Here is an 18638-nt window from a genome sequence, read left to right on the forward strand (position 1 = left end):
TTCATGGATAGTTTATAAAAATTCAATAAAGAACATTACCAAGAAAATGCTTGATGCTTCTAGGGCATCTAAGATGGAGATGAAAAACAAAGACTCTCTCTAAAATTAATCTCATTCAGCCAAAAACCAAATAAGCCCTAGCTGCACTTTTAAAGAGAGGCATGAATGTTTCAGACAAGGGGAACAAGGAGACACATGTCAAAAGCCAAAGCAATCATTTCAAATGAAGGGTGAGAAAACCACACTTGGGAAAAAAGTGTCAGTCAGCCCATGTGGGTTGTCTTAAAGTGTCTGCTCAGCTAGCTGGAAAAGTAGGGAGCAATTCTAACCGGACAACATCAGTAATCAAAATACAACAGAAATTTTAAACGTGAAATATATATGCATGAACAAAACTTTAAAGTGATGGTCCAAATCTTTGAGCAAATATTTCCAACATTAGTAGCCCCTTGTGCAGAGAATGTCCTAAAACTAATTTGAGCGCGTGTGGTACATAAACAATATTGACAAGGAAAACCAAACACAAGTCTAGACTACACAACTCTCATTGTGAATTTAAGTTGAGTCATGATTCACAACTACTAGGCTTCGAATTTCAGGGTTAACTTTTGTTTTTTATTGCATACAAGCGTGCTTATGTTATTTATTTAATTGTTAAATGCATATGAACTTATTTTTATCAAATTATTCCTTCAGAATCGCGAGGTGTGTGACATTAGTAGTACACTGGAGAAGGGTTCTGCTGTATAATTCCTTCGAAGTTGATACTTGCGATTTGCGTCCAGTGTAATAGGGTTAAGTTTAAAACATGCAAAACGCGTCATTTTATGAAAATTCAGTTAAGTTGGGTTCGGTTTCTAAACCATTGAAACTGAAACCGAACTAATAAATTTCGGTTCGGTTTGTTTTTTCTAACTTGGTTTGGTTTTTCTTCGGTTTAGTTTTTTTCCGACTTTGACGTAGTGTTCGGTTTAGTTTTTTCCGCTTTTCGATTTTCGAACACACCCTAGATAGTAATGTTCAAATACGAAGAATTTTATCGAGAATTTGACTTCCTCATTGTCGTGCAGCTAAAAGGAGACTATTCTTAAACAAATGCCATAATTATAGTTTTGCGAAAATTAATTAATCTGGAATGACGGTTAAACCGCGTACACATCAGCAGAGTAAACTATCAGTAGAAATAAATCATTTACAAATTATGATTGTATATAAATATATGCGTGTATATATGATAACAAAGACATGTTACTTAGAATAAACTTTTACTACGTATTGACCCCTTGTCAAAGCTGTTTTTGTTGAATATACATGATGAATTGGAATTATACATTAAAACAATAAATGTTTATGCCGAGTGTAAATCCACTCAAAAATGGAAGATTGATTAAGGTGAATCTGATGGTAAATAACCATGGACTTTTTCATTCTTTCTTTGTTTTGTGAAAAGCCAAAAGTATTACGTCTTAAATTTCATCTCTCCCTCGGAAAAATACAAGGGTTTTTCCAGTGTATTCTTTCACATGCATGAGTGCATATTTTATCGACAAAAATGCAAGGAGATTATCTTTTTGGACCATATTTTATAAACCACATGATGTGATAGTTGGTGGTTGATCCCTTTTTTATGGATTTAAAGAAGGAATCCAACTATCAACTAGTACATTATGTGGTCTACAAAATATATATGATCAAAATAAATGGTCTCTCTAGTTTCATCCTTTATGGACTTCACAAATCAGTCTCCCTCCTTCCTTAGTATAAAGTTTCAAGGCTTCCTTTGATATTTTCTTAGCCAAAGATCAATAAAATCCTTACTAATTAGCCTATCAATGGGGTAATTTTTTGACATAATTAATAAAATATTTATAATAATTATGCATAGGTTAATGAAGCATGCCACATGGGTTTAAGCTAGTTAGAAAATAACTATTATATCCTTTTCTTTGCACTCCATTCCATTCCTTCTTCTTCCCTCTTACAACTCAAAAATCCAAAATACAAAAATAATCCAAAAAATCCACAAGGCAACATATGGACTTTTACCCAAGAAAGACATGATTGCCCTCATTAAATAGGTAGGCTTCTCAGATACTCCCATGTGTAGCTCAACATCTCTGGAAGTTGAAGCAGCTGACTACGATTGCTCAAGCTTCCCTGCTTGTGGCAAGGAAAAGTCAAAGGCAATAAACGAAGACACTAGTAAAAAAAAAAAAAAGGTTGCGCGACGACATTTTGCGTGACAGACAAAAATTCGTCGCACAAGACGCACTTGTGCGACAACACACCAAATTCGTCGCGCAAAATAGAATATAAATAAACCAAACTTGTGTGACGAATTATTTGTTGCTCAAGAATACTTAGCGCGACAATTTTTTTTTTGTCATCGCATAAAGTTAGCAAGAAAACATGGGTAATTTAATTTGGCAGGAAAAACTTGCGAGACGAAAGTTTACTTTTGCGCGACAAATATTCGTCGTGCAAGTTCCACCAACTTTTCCCCTTCCAATGCATCTGAATCAAGTAATAAATCTAAGACTATTTAATGCAGATGTTTGCACGACAAAGAGTTCGTTGCGCAAAGATCCTAACTTTGCTATTTATAGGCGCTTCTACTATCTTTTTCTTCACAATTTCATGCTGAGATGGCGGATAAAAACAACAATGAGAGTGTGCGTAAGGCCGACGAGCATGATATGAGAGAACATTTTGCGTTTGCTCGTGCAATTGCTGCAACTATGAGGAATAGTTGCCCCACTGCTGAGTGGCGTTCTTGGAAAGATGTGCTGGGATATGTGAAAAAGCTTGTGATGGATGAACTATTAGTAAGTTTATTGTTGATGGATCAATAATTTAGTTTGTGAAATTTTTAGTTATATGTTGGAATTAATTATATGTATATCTGTGTAACAGCGTAAGTATGTTTTTGATGATGAACCGAAAGAACAATTGATGAAGTTGCTGGAGGATGCGTTGGAGGAAGGTTACAGTATGTGGCGTTATGAAGTCTTGCAGAATGGAGCAGGATCATCCAAATAGTAGTTTAAAGTTTATGTTTTGTACGACAATTTTAAATTTAAGGTTTTTTTAATCTAATTTATGTATTTGGACTTAATTAAGCACCCTGGCTATGGCTTATATGTGTTTTTAATCTTTAATGAATATCGTACTTATGCTAAAAATAATTGTATGGATGAAGACATAAATTATTTGTAGATTAAATATTTAAGGTATTAACTATTTTTAAAATAATATATTAGGTATTAATTATTTATAGAATAAATATTTAAAGTATTAATTAATTTAAGAATAAATATTTAAGGTATTAAATTGTTTGTGAATATTTGTTTGTAAGTACAAAGTTTACGTAAACATAGATATCTATGTTTACGTAAACTTTGTAATTACAATTATTTTATTCTATTCGTCGTGCAATATATTGAGCGACGCTAAATCATTGCTCAAATACACCTTGCGCGACGAATACATATGTTTGTCGCGCAATGCTCTGTCTGAATGCATTCAAACCTTCCAATTTATTGCTCATTAATGATGCATTTTGCGCGACGGCTTATAGTTTTGCGCGATGAAATAGTCGTCGCGCAAAGTTGTCTTAGTGCTATATTAACAGAGTTTCAGAGTCGAAGTTTTCAAAATTTTTTTGTTTAAAAAAGAATGGCCGATTCTGGGGAAGGTTTTGGAAAAAAGAAAGTTGTAATGTGAGTAGAGAGGTACCGACGGAAGCAAGTGCCGTACTTTGAAGGCAAAAATTTGGCTGAGGTGTACGCCGAATTCATTTATGACATTGGGAATTTGGTGCGGAGGAATTGTTCTGCCGAGTTTGAGTCTTGGAAAAAAGTCTCTGAGGAGCTGAAGAAGTCCATGCTGGAAGAGTTATCGGTAAGTTTATGGTAAATAATGAAAAATTATTTTTGATAAAATGTAATATTTTTCAAATTACTAATTTATTGTTATTGGCATTAATGTAGGTTCATTGGGATATTGATGAAACCGATGAGAAGCAACGGATTTATGTGGATGGGCTTTTCAACACGGATTTATGTGGATGGGCTTTTCAAGCAAAGATTCCAGAAGTGGAAGTTTGATGTGTTGCAGGCGAGGGAGGATTGAAGTTGATGAGGGTTGATTTTTTTTTTAAATAAGATTTTGTGGACTTTATGTTGAATTTAATGAATAAATATATGTTATGTGGATGAGTCTTAATATTTGCAGTAATTATAATTTTTATTTGGGATCGTACATTAGTTTTGTTTATTAATTTAATGTTTAATTAGGTTTGAGTTTTTGATTTATAATAAAATAAAAATTTACAGTACATAAAAATGAAGAAGGAAAACATAAAAAATAAAAAACAAATATTTCTTGCGCGACGAAAGTATTCTTTCGTCGCTCAACTTGCATTTGTGCTACGAATACAATCCTTCGTCACGCAAGAATTATATGCGCGATGAACAAGTTTTCTTCGTCGCTCAAGGGTTCTTTGCGCGACTAACAGTTAATGCGTCGCGCAAAATCGTTCGTCATTTTTAGTCTGAAATCAGCCTTGTGCAGAGGCAAACTGCAAAAAATTGTAGATTGTGCATCTGCACTCATCCCTGCGGTTTTGCTGAATCTGGTATCCGTCATTTTCATTTTCTCTCAATTTCATCATCTAAACTACTCCCTTCATCTTCTCTAGGTTGATCGAGCTATCTCGGTGTGTCTAGTAAGCGTTTTTTGTCGTTACGGTAAAAGTATTAATGTAAATTCATACTAACGCCATTAATTTCATTCTCTATAGGGATATTGTGTGTGATTAGAGATTGGTGGATAACGATTGAGAAGGTAATTTCTTCGTTTTATTTTTTAAACATACACCATTAATTAAATTATGTTGAACTTTGTTTGTTATGTTTATATTGTGCTATGAAATTATATTTATATTATGTTGTTAAATTTGTACTTGACGTACAAATATGTGTTGTGATGTACGGAGTTAATTGAAATTAACTTCGTACTTGTTTTTTATTTTTAGTAAAACTTAGTTTCCCGTTTAAGGATTAGTTGGATTTCGCGCATGGATGTGAAAGCATGATTGCAATCCAATTAATTCTTGAATTGTCCCATTATTTGGACAGTTTGGGAATGCATAGTTATGACATGTAGTTTATGGCTGAAGGATTAGGTTTTGGTTGTGAGGATTTCGGTATCATCTCTGTACGTTCTTCGGGTTGTACACCTGGAGAACTGTATCGAGATGGTGCTGAAATTCATCCACGTCGAAATCTAATCTGATGTAGCCATAAATTACGTGACATAACTATGCATTCCCGAATGGGATAGGGCCCCTACCGGAGGCATAAGGTGACATTATCAGTTTGTATCAAGTTGTTGTGAATGTTGTATTGTGATTGTTGTATTGTTATTGTGGTTCCAGGAATTATGGACAGGACGTGGATACCGAACCCGAATAGATGCGTGGACGAATACTTGGATGGAATCGAGGATTTTATTGACTTTGCAAGTACACACAACCCGGGTGCAACTAGAATCTGGTGTCCTTGTAGGAGGTGTAACAACACGTTAAGGGAGACAATAGAAAATGTTTGATTTCATTTAGTAAGGAATGGAATGATTGAGACATATAATACTTGGAACCATCATAGGGAACAATTAGACAATGCTTAGTCTTTAAATGCCACAAGAGTGGATAATGTTGAACCTATTGTCGATCCTAATGAACAAGTCATGGATATTATAAATGATGCTTTTCCATTTGCATCGACAAACACCAATCACGAAGGGGAAGATGACGTGCCTACACCAATGGACGGTGCAAAGTTTGAACAATATGAAAAACTATTAAAAATGCCAACCAAGAGTTATACTCAGGGTGCGAAAGCTATTCCGTTCTCACGGCCATTGTGGAACTAATGCAAGGAAAAATAAAGCATCGTATGTCGAACCGGTGTTTCGATTACTTTCTGGGGGTTTTCAAGGGAATGCTTCCGAAGGACAATTGTTTGCCGAAAGACCATAGAGACGCGCAAAAGGTGTTGAAAGGTCTTTGGATTGGGTTATGAAAAAATTCATACTTGCAAAAACAATTGTATTTTATTCTACAAAGAGTATAAAACATTGGATAAATGCTCTGTTTGCAATGAGTCGAGGTTCAAAATGACATCTCATAATAGAACCACTAAGATCCCACAAAATGTCATGCGTTATCTACCCCTGAAACCTAGGTTGCAGCGATTGTATATGTCGTCGCATACTGCCACAAACATGAGATGGCATAAGGAAAAACGGGTAGATGACGATGTGATGCGACATCCTGTAGATGGGGAGGCATGGAAAGAGTTCGATCGAACATTCCCTGAGTTTGCTGCTGATTCTCGTAACGTTAGATTGGGACTTGCCACTGACGGATTTAATCCGTTTGGGATTTTATGGACACAGGGTGTTTGCACATACGATAAATGTACTGGCAAGATGTTCACTTTGCGGGCTGCAGTGATGTGGACTGTGAACGATTTCCCTGCATATGCAATGGTTTCCGAGTGGAACACTAGGGGTTATATGGCATGCCCTGTATTCAAGGAAGACATAACATCTAGTTGGCACGCTAGAAAAGTTTGTTACCTTGGTCATCGAAGATGGTTACCTTGGGACCACGAGTGGCAAGAAAAGGATAAAGAGTTTGACAGGGAGAAAGAGCATTGCCTCAGACCCAGAGAATGGTTAGGTGCTCAGATTTTGGAATAGCTTAACCGTTTGGATTTTGCTATTTTCGAGACCAATGTCACTAGAACAAGACCTGCTACATATATAAACTGGACGCACAAGTCTATGTTTTTTGAGCTCCCATATTGGTCGAAACTAAAATTGAGGCAGAACCTCGATGTTATACATGTTGAGAAAAATGTATTTAACACATTGGTCGGCATAATTCTAGATATTGAAGGCAAGACAAAGGACACGATCAAAGCTCGTCTTGATTTGGAGTAAATGGGAATACGACGGGGTTTATGGATGAATAGGGACAATGATATAGCCAAAAGGGATCTTGCATTTTTTTCAATGAAATCGAATGACAAGAAAGAATTTTTAAAGTTTTTATCGTCTGTAAAGTTTCCCGATGGGTATGCTTCAAATATCGCGCATTGCGTGAACGTTGACGGGGGTAAATTAGCTGGCTTAAAGAGTCATGACTGCCATGTGGTTTTGCAACGCCTATTTCAAATTGGGGGCGGTGGGGTTAGATTTAGGGTTCACAAATTGGAGGTTACATTTAGGTTCTTAAATTAGACTTTTTAGGGTTCTTAATTGGGGTTAGATTTAGGTCTTCACTTAGGGGAACAATTTTGGGCAGTGAGGTTAGATTAGGTTTTCTGAAATTGGGGGTTAGATTTAGGGTGCTTCACTGGGGGTTAGATTAGGGTTCTTAACTTAGGGGTTTTTTAATTTCAAGTACAGGGTTCGAATTAGGGGTTTTCTAATTTAAGTACAGGGTTCTTAAATTAAGGATTTGCATTGTTGATTACCACGATTTGTTGATATATAATGGGGTATTACCCTTTGTTGTTGCCTTAATAATATGATAGACTCGATTGTGTTGCTTGTTGAATTCGGCCTCCCAATTTTGAAGTTACATCTACGTTTTCATATTAATCTTTCTTTTCTGCACAGTAATTTGAATTCCTCCATTATAGTTTAGATTATATATATATATATATATATATATATATATATATTAGACGTATTAGCAAACTTCTTTTGCTGCAAATCGCAGAGCACATGAACTTTGTTATGATAGGAATGTTTCAATGATTTTCATATTTCTACATCTCCAAAATCATTGAATCTGCCCATATGCATTCAGAAAATGCTTTTGACCAGCCAATGGACTGGAATTCCCATATGTTTATTTCAGTTAACAAGTTCATTTGAAATCAAATCAACAATTAGCAATCCTTTTGTAGCCATTGAAGTTGTAAGCATGTGAAAACAGAATCAAAATCTTTGTGTACTAAACAAATTGATTGCCAATTTTGTAGATGTCTCACCTGATTAGAACCCAGAGGCTGATGACTTCTACACCTAATCCGACAGCTACACCTAGTCCGACGACTATACCTACTACTGCCGCCACTGCTCCAGTAGAGATGGACCATAGGCCAGTTAATCCGGTTCACTTAGATGGTCCTTCAATCCCACAGGCGCAGGCATCGTCGACTTCTTCGGTGGTGTTACCTATTAGCGCCAGACGAACTCACCGACGCCCCCGCACTGTGGATCAGATGTCGCCATCAGGATCCACAACAGATGCTTCCGGTACACGGCCAGGTATACAATCCTAATTCACTCCCTCATTCCCTTGTTTACTAAAGTTTAGGGTTTAGGGTACACGATCAGGTATTCAATTTGTTATGTCATGTAAGGATTAAAAAGTTTTCATCATTCCGAACCTTTTATTAAATTGTTGTGATCATTGTGTTAGATATGTATATTGTTTATGTTATTTTCAGGGTTTTGGGAAATGTGTTAAGTATAGGGGAGGTTATGCCAAAATTTTAGTAGGATTTGTTATTAGTTATGGGTTAATGATTTTTTTTTTCATCTCTTTACAGCAAAGAAAAACACACGGGGACCTTGTCGGCAATTGAAGACGGGGAAGGTCACCCGGGTGACCAACGGTCGTATCCCAATTGGATACGATGAGCGACATCGAGCAGCACCAACGGCAGAGCAGCATAGTGCATTGGCCCACGACATTGGGCATGTCGCGCGGACCTTTTGCCCTATTGTCTGGGGATGGGAAATGCCAGGCGTCGGGAGACTGGAGCCTCGTCATCCTCGCAGTCAAAGACCAAGGTTACGGCTTTGACGCAGGAAGTCGCTGGGTTGAGGAGTGAGCTGGCATCGTACAAGTCTCAAATGTCAATGCTTGTACAAGCCCTCAGTTCCTCTGGGATACATCTCCCTGGTTTTTCTACACCATCGCCCTCACAGCCCTTCCACACTGAGCAAGCACAGCAATCAGGCCCGTCGACCTCCGACAACGTCCCCAACTAGCAGCAAGATTACCAAGCACCTCCGAATGACACGCCTATAGATTTTGCCTCTTTATTTTCGTAGTTTTGTTCCCTTTTTTTTAACTTTACATTTGTACATACATTTTATGAAATCTGTTTTTTTTCCTTTTATTCTATTTTTTTTATTAAAAATTACACGTGCGCGACGACGATATGTCGTTGCTCAAAACTAAGCGCGTCTTACAAAATGTCGTCGCGCAAAATTAAGCACGTCTTACTCTTCGTCGCACATTACCATGCGACTACTATAGATTTCGTCGCGCAACAAGTTTTGAGACAAATTACCCACAAACACACTTGTACTCGTTTATATCGTATGACGAAAACCTTTGTTCGTATAACTTTCTCACGACGACTAGTAAAGCATCGCGCAGTTGTTAAGACACACGACAAATTTGAAGATATTCGTCGCGCAATGTCTTTTTTCACTAGCTTTGCGCGACAAAATATGCGCAACGATTTTATGGTCGCCATAGTTTATGTGCGACCAAATAATTCTTTGCACGACAAAATGTCCGTAGTCGCGCAAACTGTTTAATTTAGTAGTGAGAATCAATTACTAAATTCCATCTTTAATACATTCCTAATTGAAGATCAACTAAGTAATCTATATTTCAATCAATTAGGGATACTTCCACCATTATCCCAATATATTATCTCCTAATTAATATCTTAGGAATATTCTTACCTCATTCATCTAACGGATGACACACCTTGGCCAATCGGATGTTACCATGTGTAGGGAAAAACCCTACACCCATGGCTGGCCACTACCTCCCTAAAAGACCTCCATCTCCACCAAATTTTAGTAAGCTTTTCTATATACAGAAAACCCTAAACATTCACTCTATTCAGATAGACTAACTTAGACATCGGAGATCCTTTGGCTAACCCTCCTTACTCCTCCCCCCACTCCTCATAGGCGTGTGAGGCTTTAGTCTTTAATCGAAGGTGTTGATTGTTTTGTAAGTACTTTTCTTCAAGACTGAAGACGGTAAAAATTGTCTACCACACTATGTACCTAGAAATTCACTTGCATATGGTGATTGAATTAATCTCATGAGTATACAGTACTTTATGATCATTGAGATTTTTAGGTTATCTTCCTTTTGACATAGGAGATAATCAAGTTTAGGTGCAAAAATTAAAAACATAAACGTGCTTGACTTTCGGATACAGTTGCTAGTTATTAAATGAATTATCAAATCAAAGAGTAATTCAAGTATTCAAACTGGTTTTCAATTTTCAAATGGCTTGCATTGTGATTAATTTTGGATTAAAAATATTGGTTAAAGTTAGACTTTGAGATTGCCAAAAAGCTTAATTGGACGGTGGGGTGCGTCACCAAATGAAATCACGAGCTTGATCGCATAAGCAAAAAATAAGTCAAAACCTAATCCGTGAGGACAAAATAAAGAAGTATACGAAGACTCAACCCTAGCTAAAGACCACGACCAAATGAAACACCAACCCCAAAAAATAGTTATTATAGACTCGCATCGCACGGTAGAATATGAATATGATGAATAAAATTAGGGTTTGATAGGGTCGGTCAGTCCACCGAGTTAAGCTTGCAAAAATTGTCCACGCATGCTCTCATTCATGAATAGTTTTTTCCGTACGTCCATATCCAGTTAATTTCATGAATTTGGATATATTGTTGGACTTCAAAATGTTCTGGTCTTACTTACAAGCACATGTTTGAGACTTATACACATACTGCCCCACTTCAACTTGCAGAATTGGTAGGGAAGGGAAGGGAGGCTCAACCACTAAAAGTACATTTGATCCCACCAATTATACAGTGGATGATATAGCACAGAAACGAAGAAAGAAACGAAGTCGTGCAAAAATAGGGACATAAGTTACATAAGTTTAGAAAATAGCATAAGATTATTGGAAAATTAAGTTTTTAAAAAAAAAAAAAAGAAAGAGACAAAGAAGATTACAGAGATATTGACCTGGACATTGACTATGGAGAATGTTGTAATCTTGTCACCCACTCGTGTCGGCTATATGGCTTTGCGCCTAAAAATGAAAACTGATACATGTAACTAATAAGTACATTGGAACCCACCAATGTTAAGGAGAATACATTTTTGAACGACATTTGTACATGATATGCCAGATGATACATGTAAGTAATATTTAATAAGATAAATTCATTAATAATGTAATATGTATATATCACTTGACATATATCATAGGATACAATAATGTGACTAAAATATGTGAACTTCATTTTTTAAAACTATTTAAATAATTTACCATGAAATACTAGAAGATGTTGTAGGCCTATTTGATTGAACGATCTAGGGTTTAAACAGAGAGAGAGGGCCGGCTATGGTTAGAGAGAAAATAGATTGATTTAATTCTGAGGTGTGTTTAATTCACCCCATTGTGCCTTTATTTATAGTAGTAGGTTAGGTAAAAACTTTTCCCTTTAGGATTACAACATTTAATAAGTAATCTACTCCTAATAGGAATATAAGATACATTATCATATCTACTAGGATTTACACAATCACATTCCTATTCTAAATATGACTGCATCACTCCCCCTTGAGTGTGTAAATACTCAACAAACACTACTAAGAAACCATTTATTAGTGTCGCTACAATAATTGACAAAAACCACATATTACTGTCGGACATTAAGCAAAATCCGACAGAAAATGGATGCAATGGCGAATATAATAACCGACAGATCTGCCAGCGTCAGGAAATGAATTTTCTGACAAAAAATAGTCCAAAACCGACAGAAATTGTGTCAGATATAACCGACAGAGAATATATTAATAATGATAAATAAATGAATTTTTTGTCGGATAAAACTGACAGAAAATACTAAAACTGCCAAGACTTGTGTCGGATGTAACCGACATAGAATTTATTAATAATGAATAAATAAAAACATTCTTGTCTGATAAAACCGACAGAACATATATTAATAATAAAAACAAATATAAACCACTTTCTGAATCATTTCTTCTCCTTCCAATTCATTCTTCCACATCACACACACAGAAAGAAGAGAGAAAACAGAGAAGCAGTGGCCACCAACAGAGCCTCTTGCTTTTCTTCACTCTTCAGCATTGTAAGTTCACTCACATCTCCTTCATTTGTTCAAAGCTCCCATCTCCATCAAACTCTCTGCAATTCCCAACTTTACTTCCTATTGCCTCTCAATTGTACTATTCTTCTGATCTAGTAGTACGAACGAAGTAGCATTTTTCTATGCATCAATGCTCGGATTAAAAGTCAAATTTTTGTTTTGTATAATCAAATCAAACACCGAAATAATAACCGAGATTCGGGAAACAAACTTACAATTGATATTTTTTTTTTGTATAATCTAATACCAAATCTACAATCTCCTTCAAAATTTCCCCTTTAAATCTCTATATCAACACCTGAAAACGCCAACAGAAACCACAAAAAGATCAGAATTACACAAAAACAAAAAATTGAATTAAAATTCCATAGAATTGAGAACCGAAGGCGAACAACGAAACCCTAATCGCACCTGAAAATTTGAAAATTGGGACGAAATTGGTAAGGAGGAGGCGAAGATCTGAACGATTCGGCGAAATGAAAGCCTTAAAAATAACTGAGGCTCACGAAAATGAAATTAATTTTTCCCACAAAAAAAAAAAGTTTGAAGGATGTTTCGTGAAATTAGAGAACCTGTGGGATTTGGGCGACGTATTGGTGAGAATTGACGTGTTTGACGGGCAACTGGCAGTCCTTGAGGAGATCAAGAGTGTCGGCGGCCATACTGCCTTTGCTGGGCAGGCCAAGGCGAATCTCGTTCCGTACAAAAACTCGGCCTTTCACTGCTTCCGCCACCGCTGTTTGCAGTTGCGAGACGCTGCAGGTGATGTGGAAGGAGAGAGAGATGGGGACATACTGGTGGGGAAGAAGGTGCTCTTTGGCAGGTTTGATGCCAACATATTGTTGCTCTTTTTTTTTGGATTTGGAAATGTGAGGAGTCGATGCAGATGGAGAGAGAGGAGAGAGAGCGGAGAGAGAGAAGGAGGTCATAGGTGGGTAGCTGACGAATGAGAATTAACAAAATATAAGTTACACGTTGTGTCGGTTAAAACCGACAGAAACATTTTTTAAAACATAAACTGATAGAAAATTTTCGACAAAAAACAAATGGCAGCAAAATTCCCCCAAAATTCCCTCCCAAAATTTTAAATTCCCCTCAAAATTTTGTTATGATTTAAATAAATAAAATAATAATTGTTTGGGTTAATAAATAAATAAATAATATGTATTTAAATAGAATACATTTTAAAAAATTAAATAAATAATTGTTTGGTTTAATAGATACCCATGTAAAATATGCAATAAAGAAATAAAAAGATAATTGTATAATGAAAATGTCATTACACAAACTAAGTATTGTCTAATCAATACTTGAAAATCATAAATAAAAATTTAGCACAAATTACTTTTCCTACTTCAAAATTTAGGCAAATTTAACGGAGATATGCATTCTACGAAACTAGTTTCAATGATCTAACCATCAAACTTGTTTGTAGATACTACAAGATCGCATACGTAAAAAATCGCAAAAAAAAAAAAAAAACATTAAGAAATTAGGAAACGGAACAAAAGTTTTCAACGGTTATAAACGAAAAATCACAATTTAACGGTTATTTTAGCTCCGGTTTTGATGATTTTTTTACAGTTATACTCCTCGACCCTATAAGAATTCAATGAACGAATTCGATCTTCAATTTTAAATATTTACACTAGTGGGTACCACAAAATCTTATTTTATATTTAATGAAAATATAATATTAACTCTAAGTGTTTATTTAATCTACCGTTTTGACGCGATATGCATTCTACGAAACTTTTTTCAACGATCCAACCGTTAAACTTGTTTGTACACACTCTGAGATTGTATACGTAAAAATCGTAAAACAAAATATTCAAAGATTGCATAACAGAACAAAAGTTTTCGACGGTTATAAACGAAAAATCACAATTTAACGGTTATTTTAGCTCTGATTTTAATGATTTTTTACAGCTACACTCTTCAACCCTATAAGAATGCAATGAATACATTTGATCTTCAATTTAAAATATTTACACTAGTGGATACCACAAAATCTTATTTTATACTTAATGGAAGTATAACATTAACTCTTAAGTGTTTGTTAAATCTATCAATTTGATAGGATATGCATTATACGAAACTTTTTTCAATAATCTAACCATCAAACTTATTTGTACACACTCCGAGATCGTATACGTAAAAAATCACAAAAAAAAAACATTCAAAGATTAGGTAAATAACAAAAGTTTTCGACGGTTATAAACGAAAAATCAAAATTTAATGGTTATTTTAGCTCCGATTTTGATGATTTTTTACAGCTACACTCCTCGACCCTATAAGAATGCAATGAATGAATTCGATCTTCAATTTAAAATATTTACACTAGTGGACTTATTTTATAATTAATGGAAATATAATATTAACTCTAAGTGTTTGTTTAATCTACCAGTTTAATGCGATATGCATTCTACGAAACTTTTTTCAACGATCCAACCGTCAAACTTATTTGTACACACTCCGAGATTGGATACGTAAAACATCGTAACAAAAAAATATTAAGAGATTACGTAACAGAACAAAAGTTTTTGACGGTTATAAACGAAAAATCACTATTAACGGTTATTTTAGCTCCGATTTTGATGGATTTTTACAGCTACACTCCTCAACCCTATAAGAATGCATTGAATGAATTCGATCTTCAATTTAAAATATTTACACTAGTGGATACCACAAAATGTTATTTTATACTTGATGGGGAAGTATAACATTAACTCTAAGTGTTTGTTTAATCTACCGTTTTGATGTGATACACATTCTACGAAACGTTTTTCAACGATCCAACTGTCAAACTTGTTTGAACACACTCCGAGATTGCATACGTAAAAAATTGCAAAAAACAAACATTCAGAGATTAGGTAACGGAGCAAACGTTTTCGATGGTTATAAACAAAAAAATCACTATTTAACGGTTATTTTAGCTCCGATTTTGATGGATTTTTACAGCTACACTCCTCAACCTTATAAGAATGCATTGAATGAATTCGATCTTCAATTTAAAATATTTACACTAGTGAATACCACAAAATCTTATTTTATACTTGATGGGGAAGTATAACATTAACTCCAAGTGTTTGTTTAATCTACTGTTTTGATGCGATACGCATTCTACGAAATGTTTTTCAATGATCCAACCGTCATACTTGTTTGAACACACTCCGAGATCGCATACGTAAAAAATCGTAAAAAACAAACATTCAGAGACTAGGTAACGGAGCAAAAGTTTTCGATGGTTATAAACGAAAAATCACTATTTAACGGTTATTTTAGCTCCGATTTTGATAATTTTTTGCAGCTACACTCCTCGATCCTATAAGAATGCAATGAATGAATTCGATCTTCAATTTAAAATATTTACACTAGTGGATAAATCTTATTTTATACTTAATGGAAGTACAACATTAACTCTTAAGTATTTGTTAAATCTATCAATTTGATAGGATATGCATTCTACGAAATTAGTTTCAACGATCCAATAGTCAAATATATTTGTATATACTCCGAGATAGCATGCGTAAAAAATTACAAAAAAAAAAAATAACATTTAGAGATTATTCTGGCAGCTGTCCAAAATTTTGCTTTGCTCGTGTTGGTTATATTTGACCGGGCCATGAGTGAACAAAAAATATTTAAAACATGTGTTTATTTATTTATTTTTAATCAATATAACATTTTAAAATAATAAAATCAGACATATTAGAGTACACTAGATGTTCATGTGTGTTTATGTGCCAGACAATGCGCTTTGTGACGCATTGAAAAAAATTGTTTGAATTTCTTTGTATCTTGTTGCTTACCTATGATAGAGCTTCAGATTATAGTCAATTTATGTCAGTTATAACCGCCACCATTAACTTAAAGACCACCAGAATCTGTAAAAATATTATAAAAAAAGGATTAAAAAATATTGTCGATTATAACCGACAAGAGTTTTTTAATATCCACCACTAAATATTTGCCAGGAATTTATGTCGGTTATATCCGACAAGATTTTTCTAATATCCGCCACTAACTAAATAATGTGTCGGATATAATTTATCCAACAATATTTTTCTAATATCCGCCACCTAAAGCTAATATTGTAGTAGTGAAACCATCCCATCAGATCTTTAGCATATAAGGTAGAATAGTTGATGAAATCATTAGCACAACGGGTGATCACGAGTCTCAAATTTAAGTGAAGTATGCATTTGTAGTAAAATTCACAAAGCCTCGCTATGGTAAAACCCAAGCCATGGGAAAAACCCATAGACTAAGGAGAAAAGTGAGAAGTATGCATAATGTCTTTAAACAAACATCAAACAGGACGAAGGTAGTGAACTCAATGGAGTATGATCATCTTAGGATGGGTGCCTTATTAAAACCTCGTTAGGTAGCAAAAACCCAGTGGGGAAAATGCTCCTAATCGTAGGAAAAAAAGTACATTAAGATCATGTGAGTATGCTTCTAGATACTCCCCCTGAGTTAGACATAACTTCTAAATAAGATAACTACAAGTGATTCAACTTAGATAATTTACGCATAACGATTCCTTGGACGAGCTTCTGAAAAGTAGACTTGGGCAATGACTTGGTGAAAAGATTGGCCAGGTTGTCTTGGGAACGAATTTGCTTAACTTCAATGTTCTGATGCTGCTGTTACTGGTGTGAGTAAAAGAACTTCGGTGCTATGTGCTTGGTGTTGTCTTATTTGATGTATCCCTTTTTCAACTGCTCGATACATGCTGCATTGTCTTCAAAGATCATCGTAGGAAGGTCAATGATTGATGTAAGGCCACTAGTGCTTCAAATATGTCCCATAATTTCTCTCAACCAAAAACACTCACGCGATGCTTCACGCAGGGTGAGAATCTCAGCATGGTTTGACGAAGTCGCAACTAGTGTTTGCTTGGTAGACCCCCAAGATATAGCGATGTCTCCAATGGTAAAGATATAACATGTTTTAGAATGTGCTTTATGTGGGTAAGACAAATATCCAACATCTGCGTAACCAAGAAGACGAGAATCAATCCGAGGACCATAGGGGGTGGCAATACTCGAAGATTCGTGGGTATAGAACAATCCCAAATCCGTTGTACCATTGAGGTAGCGAAAAATGTCTATAACACTATTCCGTGCCTGCGTGTGGGCGCATTGCTGTATCTTGCCAAAAAATTCACAGCGAAAGAGATGTCAGGTCTAGTGCACTGAGCCAAGTACAATAAAGCCCCAATTGCACTTAGGTAAGGAACTTGGGGTTCCAAAATCTCTTCCTCATCCTCATTTGGACAAAAGGGATCTCATTTAGCATCTAGAGTCCAAACGACCATGGGTGTATTTGAAGGCTTCGCTTTATCCTTATTAAAATGACGCAACACCTTTTGGGTGTAGTTCGGTTGATGTACTAGAATTCCATTCGAACAATGCTCGATCTCCAGGCCAAGACAGTATCGAGTTTTCCCAAGATTTTTCATCTTAAATTTCGATTTCAAGTGTGCAACAATTTCCTCAAGCTATGATGGAGTCCCAATGAGGTTTATGTTATCGACATTAACTGCAACGATCATAAATCCAGAATGTGACTTTTTTATGAAAATGCATGGGCAAAATTCATTGTTCACATAACCCTGACTTGTCAAATAGTCACTCAGACGGTTATACCACATCTGCCCGGATTGTTTCAATCCGTAGAGTGACCTCCTCAACATAATTGAGAGAGTGTTCTGTGGTGTAGAACTATTTGAACCAGTCAATGGAAGTGTTTCTGGAACTTTCATGTAAATTTTCGTATCTAGATCCCCATAGAGATACGTGGTTACCATGTCCATAAGCTGCATATTCAGTTTTTTGGAAACTACCAAATTTATTAGGTAGCGGAACGTTATAACGTCCATTATGGGGGAATACGTTTCCTCCTAATCAATCCCAGGGCGCTGAGAGAAGCCTTACGCTACGAGGCGTGTTTTGTATCGCACTATTTCATTCTTCTCATTATGCTTCCTTACGAAAACCCATTTGCAACCAATAGGCTTCATGCGTGATGGTGTAGGAACGATAAGTCCAAACACCTTACGTTTTGCAAGCTTATCGAGTTTGACCTGGATTGCTTGTTTCCAGTTTGACCAATTGATTCTACGTCAGTATTCATCGACGAAACGTGGTTCAATGTCATCGCTAAGCATGATGTCAGTAAATACTGAGTACACGAATGTATCATCAATGATCATCTTATTCCTATTCTAAACTTCATCCAATACTGCGTAATGGACCGAAATCTCACAATTCTTGGGACGGCAGCATGTTTCGTCTAAAGCATCACTGTAATTTAGAATAACCTCATGCGTTGGAATAGATGAGTGAGCGATGGTCGGATTCAAACTCGGGTCACTAGTTGGTGCCATTTTCCTCTTCCGGGGTTGTGAATCCTTTAAACCA

At 35.7% G+C, this 18638-nt stretch overlaps 1 long non-coding RNA gene across 3 annotated transcripts in view; it reads right to left on the reverse strand.

Moving 5' to 3' along the window:
• The window catches only part of LOC139188238 (uncharacterized), a 76018-nt gene that overhangs the window by 33622 nt on the left and 23758 nt on the right, over positions 1–18638 (reverse strand). Inside the window, exon 6 of one of the 3 annotated variants that reach the window (XR_011571545.1) lies at positions 11465–11650. The exons of the other annotated variants lie outside the window; for them this stretch is intronic. This is a non-coding gene — a long non-coding RNA (uncharacterized lncRNA). Of the gene's footprint in view, positions 1–11464; positions 11651–18638 lie in introns of those variants that run through there. 3 annotated transcript variants of the gene reach the window in all.

The sequence above is a fragment of the Malus domestica genome, chromosome 09 (genome assembly GCF_042453785.1).
Source record: "Malus domestica chromosome 09, GDT2T_hap1".
Lineage (NCBI taxonomy): Eukaryota > Viridiplantae > Streptophyta > Magnoliopsida > Rosales > Rosaceae > Malus > Malus domestica.